General features: G+C 33.3%; 1 long non-coding RNA gene across 1 annotated transcript; it reads left to right on the top strand.

The window, feature by feature from the left end:
* The first annotated feature begins 969 nt into the window (after window positions 1–969).
* Window positions 970–6,161, top strand: LOC111631551. Its single transcript, XR_002757721.1, has 5 exons — window positions 970–1,056; window positions 2,067–2,320; window positions 2,477–2,719; window positions 2,794–2,877; window positions 6,034–6,161. It is a non-coding gene; the product is annotated as an uncharacterized LOC111631551 (long non-coding RNA).
* The last annotated feature ends 5,332 nt before the right edge of the window (window positions 6,162–11,493 follow it).

The following is an 11,493-nucleotide window of genomic DNA, read 5'->3' as shown; positions in this document are numbered from 1 at the left end:
AAAGATAAATGAGGTCGTGTGTATTTCAGTAGGCTCAGACGTAGTGACGAATTTATAGCTCTTGTCTAAAAATGTTTAAATAAACTTCACTAAATACCTAAAATCTGTTAATTTTCTATAGAGAATTTCCGAAAGAGTGTTAGAGCGAAACCGAAAGTCGTGTTGTACGGGGGACATCCACAATCTTCAAACCGTGTTAGAGCAAAACAGTGTTGTAGCAATACCGTGTTGAACAAGGAATACCTGTATTATAATTTATGTATTTTACAGTTTGACACATACAGCAGCTTTAATTGCTTTGATAGCGATTTTAAATTTTTAATTTTAATGTGGGGTTTTAATATTTTATGAAAAAATTCTTTTAAACTATGTGGAAATTTAATACGATAATATCTCTATATACTAATAATTTACTGTGATATGTTAAGAACCAAGGCTTTCCAAAAGGGAATGGTGCTTGGAGAAAGTACATATTGGGCTCTTATAGCAAATTAAATTATTATATTAAAGTAAAGCAAGTAAACGAAATATTGTACAAGAGCGCCCACTTCCACGGCAGTTTAAATCTTGTCTTCCCTCTGGGCGTCTCTGTTAAAAACAAATTTAAATTTCAATAATATTTAACTTGTAATGTGATCTATGTGTGTGCGTTTGTTGTTGTGTGTTGTGTTGTTTTGTATAAGTTAAATTAAACTAGATTGAAACAATTTAATCTTGAATTTAAGATTAAATTTTATTCATCTTCAAACTCAATTTAGAAAAGGACGTTATGTTATTAATTAAATAAGAATTTAAACTTTTATCAAAATATAAAATAACTAAAATATTCTATATTTAAAAGTTAATTATGAGAAAATGGAATTCAAATAAGAATGTGAACTCCATTTTCATACGACATGTCAAATTTCACGCACAGCTGGTGTTTTGATACGGAATAGTATATAAAAGTATTCGAACAGACGTGAACATAAATTCTTATGCAGCTTTACTTTCGACTCGTAAGAACTTTACTTTATAAAATCTAACGTCCAGTATATTTTAATAGATTATAAGAAGGTAAGTTCTGTCTTTTATCTTTCTTTACCGTAAAAATATGAGCGAGGAATGTATAGTACGTATCCAATTAGAAAGTAATTATTTGTTTTGGCTTTCTTCTCATTTGCAAATACAAATTGCAGAAAACATTTAATTTTAGTGAAGTAACTTTTTGTCAGGGAACATTTAAGATGTTAAATACATGAAGATCTTTACACGTGTTAAATATAGGAAAATCTTTTTTTCTTTGCTATTATAGAACTTAACGTACAGATGGTCAAATTTTGAATTTTTCCGGTTGATTTGCATTTCTCCTTGTTTGGGCCCCTCCAGGAGCCCAAAAATGTCCGACCATTTTACAACATTTCTTATCGTTGTGTGTTGCCATCTATTTTGACTATATATACGAATATTTTGAAATTTAGCAAGATTATTTGTATGTATGGGGCATTGATGGCATTAAATTTTCGTAATTAAAGATCGAAAAACAAAAAGATAGATGGGGTCAGCATTAAATCTGGAATGGAGTCATATCCTTATTTGACCCACTAGAGATATATCATGTGACCTCATTTATTTTCTAATGAAACTTTTACTCACTGTTTGCATTTACAATTCTTTTAAAAAACTCACTTCTACCCTAAAATAAGCTGTTTATTCTCTTATAATTATTAAAAATATAAAATAAATTTTCAATAAAGTCACGTAATAGAAGGCGCTACACCTAACTTTAACTTTCTAATATTTATATACTGAGAAATTCGTGTGAGTCCTTGTTAGAATATTTTTCTTTTAGATAGACTTGAAGCTGAATAAATAATTGCAATAATAAAATTTAAATTATAATTTAATTAAAATTCTATTATATCTGAAAGGTAAATTTTTAGATTTGCTTTATTAAAATTTACGTTAAATATTTCAATTATTTTTAACATAAAAATATAATAGAGACAAACTTAGATAATTTTTAACCAATTATTAATAAATTAAATTACATTTTTCCAGTATTAAAATGCTTCTTATATTTTTAGTTGTTTTGAAATTATTTTCCTGGTAAATATCATAACACGTTCTACTGTCACGTGATAAAATATAGGCCTATATAAGCACATAAATTTACCAAACGAAATGAAAACATCAATGAACATGACGTTTATGCTAGTGTTATTCATATTTACTATTGCTTTTCCTTCAATTAAATCTTTCCAACTGTTTCAACAAAGTTCAAGTGTTGGATCTGTGAATCCATATGAACATATCGTACGAGCTGTGGAGCGTATTTGTGGTAAGTGTGTGTTAGTAACATACTGTTACTGTTAGGTATTTTCATGTTTTACTCGTTAATTATCCTAATAATGTTCTGATTAATCTTATGTAAATCTAGATAAATTTATTAGAAATATATTCGTATTTTTACGTTTCTAATTTTTATTTTAATTAGCACTGAGTTTTGACGGAAGAAGAAAGTATTGGACATGCGTAATTGAAAACGGATACGAAGTTGTAAGCTTTTAAATATTCGCAAAAGTTTTATTTTAAAATTTATTTTCTATACAATCATTTATTAATATTTGATATTTAGAATTTCGAATTCTCTAATAACTGTGCTCAACAAATACGATTTTTCGATACGGATGTAGAGATCAGTGATTTCATTTGTAATTATCTGCGGTCATGTCCACAAGTAACTTATTCCTATTTCTAAATATTGTATTAATTATTATTTATTTCGTTAATTAATAATATTTATATTTATAGGAATATAACCAATTTATCAACTGTGTTGGTTCAGCTCAATATGCTTACAGTACTAACAAACCATATTTTTATCGGACTCTCGATGTGAGTATTATGCGATTAAATGTGTTTACAATTGTTATATAATTTTTTATTATATAATTATTATATATTATATATATAACGTATTAAATAATTACTACATCAATTATTATATAGTAAATAAAGTATTATACTTAGAGTTGGTTTAATTAATTTATATAACAACTAGCAAATAAGCCCGGCATTGCTCGGGCAAAAACTAACGATAGCGAAGATTAAGGTTATTACATTATAGCCAATCTTACCCGTTTTCACAGAATGCAAGAATTAATCCCCCTGTTTCCAGACTAATTAGAGAACTTTTAGATGGGTCTAAAAATATGTTCGATTTCCCGCATCTGCGCCTGTTAATCTTGCACGCCTAGAGGATTTAATCCCGGGATCTCGAAAATCGGGATCCCGGGATCCCGACTACTTTTCAGTCTCAAAATTTTCGGGATTAAGTTTTCCTAATCCCGAGATTTTCGGGATTGACATCATTTTAAAAAAGTTGCAAAATAGACTGGATGAAGCGAAACGTTCAGTGCCAGTGCTTTTACAGAATTGCTTGTCTATCATTTTAATATAAAATATGAGAAATTTTATTCCAAGCAAGCAGCAGAAATTAACGTAGCGGGCTTGCGATGCTTGCTTGGAATAAAACTTCTTGTATTTTGAACTAAAATGATAGGCAAGCAGTTCTCACTGGGTTACTTGGTAATATACTTCAGTTTTGTATTTTTGAATTTTCGTGGGCGCCAATCGATTTTCTGGCTCAGTCGAGAGCACTACTCAGTGCGTTTTACCTGTCAATGTGTCAGCCATCTTGTTTTGCCAGTGTGGTTAATATAGACCCGACGCCTCTCGCTTAGGGGGGTCGACCTTAGGTGAAAAGGTTACGACCCCCGCCTTGCCCGTGATCTGTCAGGATGATGCGAGAAAGTCTTTTTACGTTTGGGAGTAGTGGTTTGCTGGATGCTGAGAGACTCACACAGAGACCGAATTTACAAAATTAACGTGTTTATTTTTAGAAAGGCATGCTTACAATGATCGAAACAATCGGGATTGTAGCCTTTACTCCTACAATCCCGATCTGTGTCGACCGGACTGTTTTCTTCCAACCTCCCCGTGTCCTCGAAGCTATAACTAGAACGGGCTTATAAGTATTTACTAACGATTCCTCCAACTTCCATCAAACCTAAACGCGTTTTCTCAGCAGCTGCATATATGTGCAACAAATTGAGAAGCAGACTTGGTGATGAGACACAGGATGCGTTGTTATTTCTCAGATCATATTTTCGCAATTCAAATTAGAATGTTCCTATTAGATTAGTTTTCTTTATATTTAAGAAAAATGTGACTGATTAATATTATTTTTAAATACTTTTTGCTAAGAAACTTACTTTACTACCTACTTACTAGGTTGTTATATGAAAGTAGTCTATTTAGTCGATGTTAAGAGAGATTTTTGTTAATTTTCAACGTTTATTTGCATAGTTTGTTACATAAAGGTTTTTTCAATTTATGTGAGTTTAAAGAGATCTCAGTGATGCTTAAAAAAGAATAAATTTAACATGAAGACTGAGTGATTTTAAGTCTGGTTAGTCTGACTCTGAGTCTGATTAGTTAGAGTGATTAAATTAGCTAGGTGTATACTGTAAAATATGTTGATTTTTGTCTAAATTTTGATTTGTTGATTTCTGTAAGATTTTCTTATTTTTTATTAACCCTCAATACCGAAATAATCCCGGGATCCCGGGATTGACTAAGTATAATCCCGAAATCCCGGGATTAGAAATAAGTACCGGGATCGAATTCCCTATGCACGCCGCTTTCTTTTAACACTTCTATTGTTACATAACAAGATGTAATGACTGATTTGATTGTTATCCATTTCATTTTTGCGAAAATTAAAGAAAATATAATAAAACTGTAAAATAGCTGATATCTTAATTTAGAAACACAGCGTTTAAACTCTAGTAAATACTTTTAACTTGATATGACTGTTGCTAAAGTAACAGTTGTCAAGTAATGCTACTTGCGCCTGCATACAAGATTTTCAAACAGTAGAGTATTTTTCCCAGTTTATTTGTCATTATAATCAGTCATTAAGAAAACTAGATAGGAGTATCTAAATTAAACAAAAATTAGAAGCGAAAAGTTATTGTTTGTTAACATAGGCTTATCTATCACTGATATTGCATAGAAACTAAATAGTACAAGAACATTTTAACTAATGTTAACTTGTGTACAATGATTATTATACTGTTTTTAAATATTGAAATGCTTTTCTAAATTGTAATTAATTAATTTTATTAGAAATATTTATAATTGTTATTTTTCTACTTAAATATCTTTTTTTATTAATTTCATTACTCATTCTTTACAAACTTGTGTTGCACCATTCGTTAGAATAATCTTTTAAAATAATTTTTATATTATTATTTATTATAACAACTTAAAATGCTTATTTTTGAAAGTAAGAGCTAGATTCTAAACTACTGTCAATCCTAATAACGAGTAAAATCATCATCAAGTCTGATCCTACTGAAGAAACACACGATCCCCATCTTCTCATCTTCTCAACGTTTAGTCACTAAAATTTAATAGCATCAATTCATCTAATAAACAAACTTTCCTGCAAAATTTCAGAAATTCTCGACAAAAACACAGGCGATATTAATCTTGAAAAAGGGTGAACAAAATCATGCCCCACACACACCTACAAACACTAACATATACAGAAATTGCCCCAAAATTTGTTTCATTTCTCGACGTTGCGAGGTGTCCTAAATTCAAAAATGTAAAAGTCTTGAGGGCATCAGTTTCTGATTGATCTCCATACTTTCCTTCTGTTATATAAAACAACTGAAAAAGTAAAAAAAAACAATCGAAGGATTAAAATATTTTCGGTCAACTATACTTTCCCTGTATTATATTAAAGTAATATTTAAATGTAATAATTAAAATTTTTCCATCAATCTCTGGTTAGAGTTTTATTTAAATTAATCAAAAACAAATACTATTTTAATAGAAATTATGTAAAATGCAAGTATTTTATACATAAATTAAAATTAAGAGATATCTTTTGTAGGTAAATCTAAAATTTACTATAAAATTTTAATTTACTCAAATTATTTTATAAATTATTTTGATTGTTGTTATTATTGTTTTTTTCAGTCGTGCGCGGCAAATGCAGACAGATGTTAAGAAAAATCACTTCCTTCAATTCATCTTTATTAACAATTTAATTAAAAATTACATTAAGCTGATTTTAATAGTTCTTATTTTATTCATAATTGGTATATTTATTTAAATTGGTATATAAAATTGGTTGGTGTATTAATTTACATTTTAAGTTCTGAATTGATTCAAATTGTAGAATTGTATTCAATTTATGATGATTCATGATTTGCTTAAATAAAGCATTTTAATAACTTGACTATTATTTATTTTGTTCAATCAATATGATTTAGTGAGTGTCACGTGCAAAGAATTTAATACATAAAACAAATATTTATTTGTAACCGTGAATTTCTTTCAATTAAAAACGTATATTCTTTCAAAATTTCATAAATAAAAAAATAACGATCTTTTAAAAACGTGATCATTTTCAGTGATATTTATTAATTTAAAAAATGTGAAAATAGTAAATAATACAATTAAGTTCACATTGGAATAGTGACTACATCCATTCGAACAGACAAAATGCAATTTTTTACAAACGTTTTTTCTTTCGTTATTAACGTGCTGTTTCTAACCTTTATTTGATTAATTACTGTCATAGACTATTGATTAAGTCCAGTACAAACGAAGATAGTTATTAATCGGAACATATCATTAAATGTATTGAATCGCGATTACATTCGATTATAGGCCTTATTTTTTGCGTCGGATATTATTAATAGATGTATATGTAAAAGGAACTCGTCTATTGCTTGATAGGATTGTATTGTTTGGCAATTACAAAATGAGCTTTGATTTAGATACTTTCCCTCTCTTTTTGCGTTAACTTACGAATTCCGCTTTCGAGGTTATGCGCGCTGGAGATTGAAAGTAAACGATAAAGCAATGACTCAGTAAAATGAAAAATAAATATGTTTATGAATGAATTGACCCCTTTTTAAAATTATTAGCTAAATTGGTAAGAAAACTCTGCTTAGCTACTTTCTCTACTCGAGCGTGAGGCGCTAGAAGCAGTGAAAATAAATCTAGGTATTCTACTTCTTCGACGAGGAGGAGGAATTCACGGTTGTTCCTCTACTGGTCCTCGTTTCCTTAATTAAAACATAGGGATGAGAAAGAATTTGTTCTCTTATTTCGTTGTCGATCGAGGATTCCAATTCTTCTTCTTCCTCCAATTCGGGTTTTTCTTCTGAATCAGGTTGCCGAATTTCGCTGAATGCGGAATTTCTGCTAATACAAATTCATCCCATAGTAAGAAGAGAATCTTCAGATAGCGATTTCCGCCTTGCGGGATATGGGGTATATAATTAGTTTCTCTCCATAGTTTCTTCCTCTTCGAATTCTTATCGGTCTGTAGAGAGTTTTAATCGATTCGCGTGAACTTCAACTTGCCTTTTCGGATATTCTCGATTATAAAGCTGACGGAATTTAATTCTTTCACTATTTGGAAGGGACTTGACTATCTAGGTGCGAGTGTTCTCTTTAATCCTTGAGGTACAACTACGTGATTAAGGAAAACACGCTCGCCCACGATATTTGAATACTTTGTGTCAATCGGTGACGTTCTCGTGGCACCTTGTCTGCTTTCTCTTGTTCTTCAACTACTCTACGTACTGTGGCAGTTACGGCCGTTTTCGTGCCGCAACCGAATGGCCGTTAGTAATTGCTGAACTTCCCCAAGAAAGAGGTGTCATGTAACAGGTAACGGATGGGTGTCACATCGGCTTTTGTGCTCGTTCTTAGAATCGAAGGTTTTAGTTTAAAGTACGTAAGCTTGCTGTTTTTTCTGTTGCTGAAGGGTTTCGGTTTCGGTTGGCCGATCTTAACGAAAGGTACTTTCGTTAAGATCGGCCAACCGAATGGCCGTTAGTATCGTTAAGTCAAACATTTCCCTTTTCCCGTGTAGTTTGACAATTCAGAGCTTTGTCTGGTTGTCTGGCTTTTGGTCAGTAAGCTTGGTTCGAATTCGTTGAAATTACAGTCGACCCCTCTATAACGTGGGGTCCTATAACGGAAATTCCTCTAACATAGCGAAAAAATTGTAGCAAAATTCATATAAAGGAACTCCTAAAGCGTCGTCGCTGACTCGTGTCGCGACAAGAATTGATAGAATCTGGACCAATAGTGGATGAGCAGCCGAACTAGTTTCCTCCGCCCTACGCCACGCTACGGAGAGTTTAAGCGGCTACATTGCTATCGTCTGTACAGTATTATATATAAATTATATATAAATTAGGTACTGTACATATAATTATATATTAATTATATATAAATTAGGTACTGTATATATAATTATATATTAACTTAATTTATTGTAACTTTATTATAATTATATATATGCTTTCTGCCGCCTGGCAACACGCTACGGAGATTTTAGGCTAGTAAGTTGAGTTTATTATCGTCTGTACAGTATGTAAATTAGGTACCGTAAGTCTAATACAGCACTAATTTTATACATTTCTTGTGAAAGAAACATTTCTTATTCAACGGCCATAAAAATTATTTATATTAATGATGTCTCCAAAGGTCAAGTTATTTTTCTGCGAAAAATTCGTTATCAGATATCGCGGCCGCCGTTTCGTGCGCTGTTCCGCGACGAAAACAAGCTTGAGCAACGGCGTAGTCGAACGGTGCACACTCGGTAAGTAATCCTACAATTTTTTGTTTATAGCATAGTTTATACGGATTATTCCCAAAAAATTATACGTGTTTTAGAAATGTTGAGTGGAATTAGTCTAGATTCGGTTAATTTTATAGAAGAAAACCTTTCAAACAGCCTTAGTCCGTAAACTTCACACGTGTCGGGCTGCGATTGGCTCATGTATTTAATGATTTCTACAGCGTAAAATTCGATTAACGTGGAACGTATCTAAGCGTTATAGGGGGTCTACTGTATTTCCCTATCCCCCTTTTTTCGACAATCTAGGGCGGTCAGCGCATGTCGTTCGCGGGCATTCATCGAGCTACGTGCAAGGTTCAGCTACCTGCCGGTTGGGTGGTATTTTTATCACCTTCTTTTCTATAAATCACCCAAATTTCGCGTTTCTAACTTTTGTGGTTTTTGTTTTATGGTATTTTTCGTCGGGAAGTATCATGTAGGTCATTGACCTCCTCTACCGACTGTTATACGCTACTCCAACCAATACTAATTCGGTTGTCTTCGGGTCGCAAAGCAAGCCATCGGTCGTATAGCAAGTCTGATAGGCTTCAGATAGTTCATTTTCATTCGGCATAGTTCATTTCTTTTGCATTCTCGTCATATTTCCTTCAATTTAAATGGCGATTCGATCATCAGATGTGTCGGTGTGTCTTGAGAACATCGATAAAATCAACTCACAAGGTGGCCCTGAAATGTCTCAGACCTCCGTGGATAATATAGAAGAAGAAATATTAAAGGAGGCGAGATCACTTTTGGGCAAAATTATGGAGGCTTGCCTCGAATTCTCTACAATGAAAAAGCCAAAACGGATGCAGAAAAGAGAAAGCGTTTCTCAGTTGTTTGGTTGCCTCCATCAGACTATTGGAATAACTCGCGAACTGAGCCCACAGCCCACAAACAAAGGACAAGCACAGTTATACTCTGACGTTGCAAAATCTAGGACCAGACCAAGCCACAATACGAAAGTAATTTCGAAGTCTCTAAGCAACAAAGTGGAGACGGAAGGCACGGGAGGAAGTCACGCTGTGCTGCTGTACCCGAAAAGACCAGAAGGACAAAAACCAGACATAAACGAGTTAACATCGCAGATTATAGAAAACATAGATCCTCACAAACTACAAATAGGCCTACAAGTTAAAACCATGAGAAGAGTTAAAAATGAAGGGATATGTATTCGGGTGGGAAGCGAGGCAGATGGCAAGGCCCTGAAAAAAGCCATTGAAGCATTGCCTGGAGTACAGAAGAAGATAGACTGTAGAACCTCTGAAGGGAAGAAGCCAAGAATCATTATATTAAATGTGCCTAACTCAATTACGGATGACAAAGTGGTACAGGTTATGTTAGAACAGAATAAGATATGGGGAAATCTGAACATAGACAAAATAAGAACTGAATGCAGAATAAGTACGACAATTAACCATAACTGTAGGCATGTAGTCATTGCTGTCCCTCCAGGGGTACGGAATACTCTGATTAACCATCGACACATATCAATGTTATGGGCGAATGTATATGTCGATGACTATATATTAGTGACTCGATGTTTTAAATGTTGCGGATTCAACCATTATGCAAGAGATTGTGTACAAGAACAGAAGTATAGTTAGTGTGCGAAATCACATACTTACAAAGAATGTTCACGGAGACACCGCACTCCAGTGTGCACTAATTGTAAAAAAGCAAACGCTGACCTTCCAGAAAATAAACAAAGACCAACCAACCATAACGCTTTCAGCAGACAATGCCCAATCCTAAAGAAACTAAAAGAACAAACAATAATAACAATAGATTATGGACTATAATTCCCAAAGTAACACAACACAGAGTAACATCATAAGGAATTCCCATCAAACAACTAATAACGAGGCAAAAAACATCTTTAATATCCTCCAGATTAATACACAACGGTGCAAGGCAGCCTGCTCTATGCTCGTGAAAACAGCAAATGATACCGACGCTGACATAATTACCATACCGGAACCCTATACGATTCAAAACACCATCGTCAGGTTCGGAAAATGGCAAATACTAAATGGAAACAATGGAAAACCAAAGAGCGGTATAATTGTAAGAAGAGGGAATATCGATATATCAATATCAAAAATCTCTGATCTATGCACGGAACGCATCACAATAGCGATTATACACCAGGAGAACCCCATATATATAATTAGTGTTTATTTGCCACCAGATGACGACGATGAAGACTATATAAATAAGCTCGCTAACACGGTCAAAAAACTCGATCACAAGAACCTTATTATCACTGGCGATGTCAATGCAAAATCTGCTGTGTGGTTTCACGAGCAAGAGGACAGGAGGGGACGACTGGTGGAAAACCTAATGGACGAATTTGACTTGGTGTCGGTTAACATGACGACATATCCAACTTTCCACGCTCCCATTCGAAGGGGTGGACAGACGTGTGTCTTGTCTCTATAGACATAGCACACAAAGTTGAGAACTACGAGACAATGTTTACCCCGTTGGCAAGTGATCATCGCTATATTAAGATTCAACTTAGAGATACTAATATTCGGAACAACGATACGACAAAATACTACCAGAAACGGACAAATTGGGACATTTTTTAAGAAAACCTTTGGCGAAATCTGGAGGGAATATGACTTTTCGCAAATTGGCAACAAGGAGGACTTCGACCGATACGTGGAGCAGGTCACAACGGCAATTAAAAGAGCCGCCAAAAATTCTACTACCGAAAAAATCACAAACCACAACAAGACATACTGGTGGATAGAGGAATTGGCGAGGAACAAAAAAGAAATAAACAAAAT

The sequence above is a fragment of the Centruroides sculpturatus genome, unplaced genomic scaffold, assembly GCF_000671375.1.
Source record: "Centruroides sculpturatus isolate CEXI.00-Female unplaced genomic scaffold, Cexi_2.0 scaffold686, whole genome shotgun sequence".
In the NCBI taxonomy this organism is placed as follows: domain Eukaryota; kingdom Metazoa; phylum Arthropoda; class Arachnida; order Scorpiones; family Buthidae; genus Centruroides; species Centruroides sculpturatus.
This window is presented reverse-complemented; position numbering and strand designations above follow the sequence as displayed.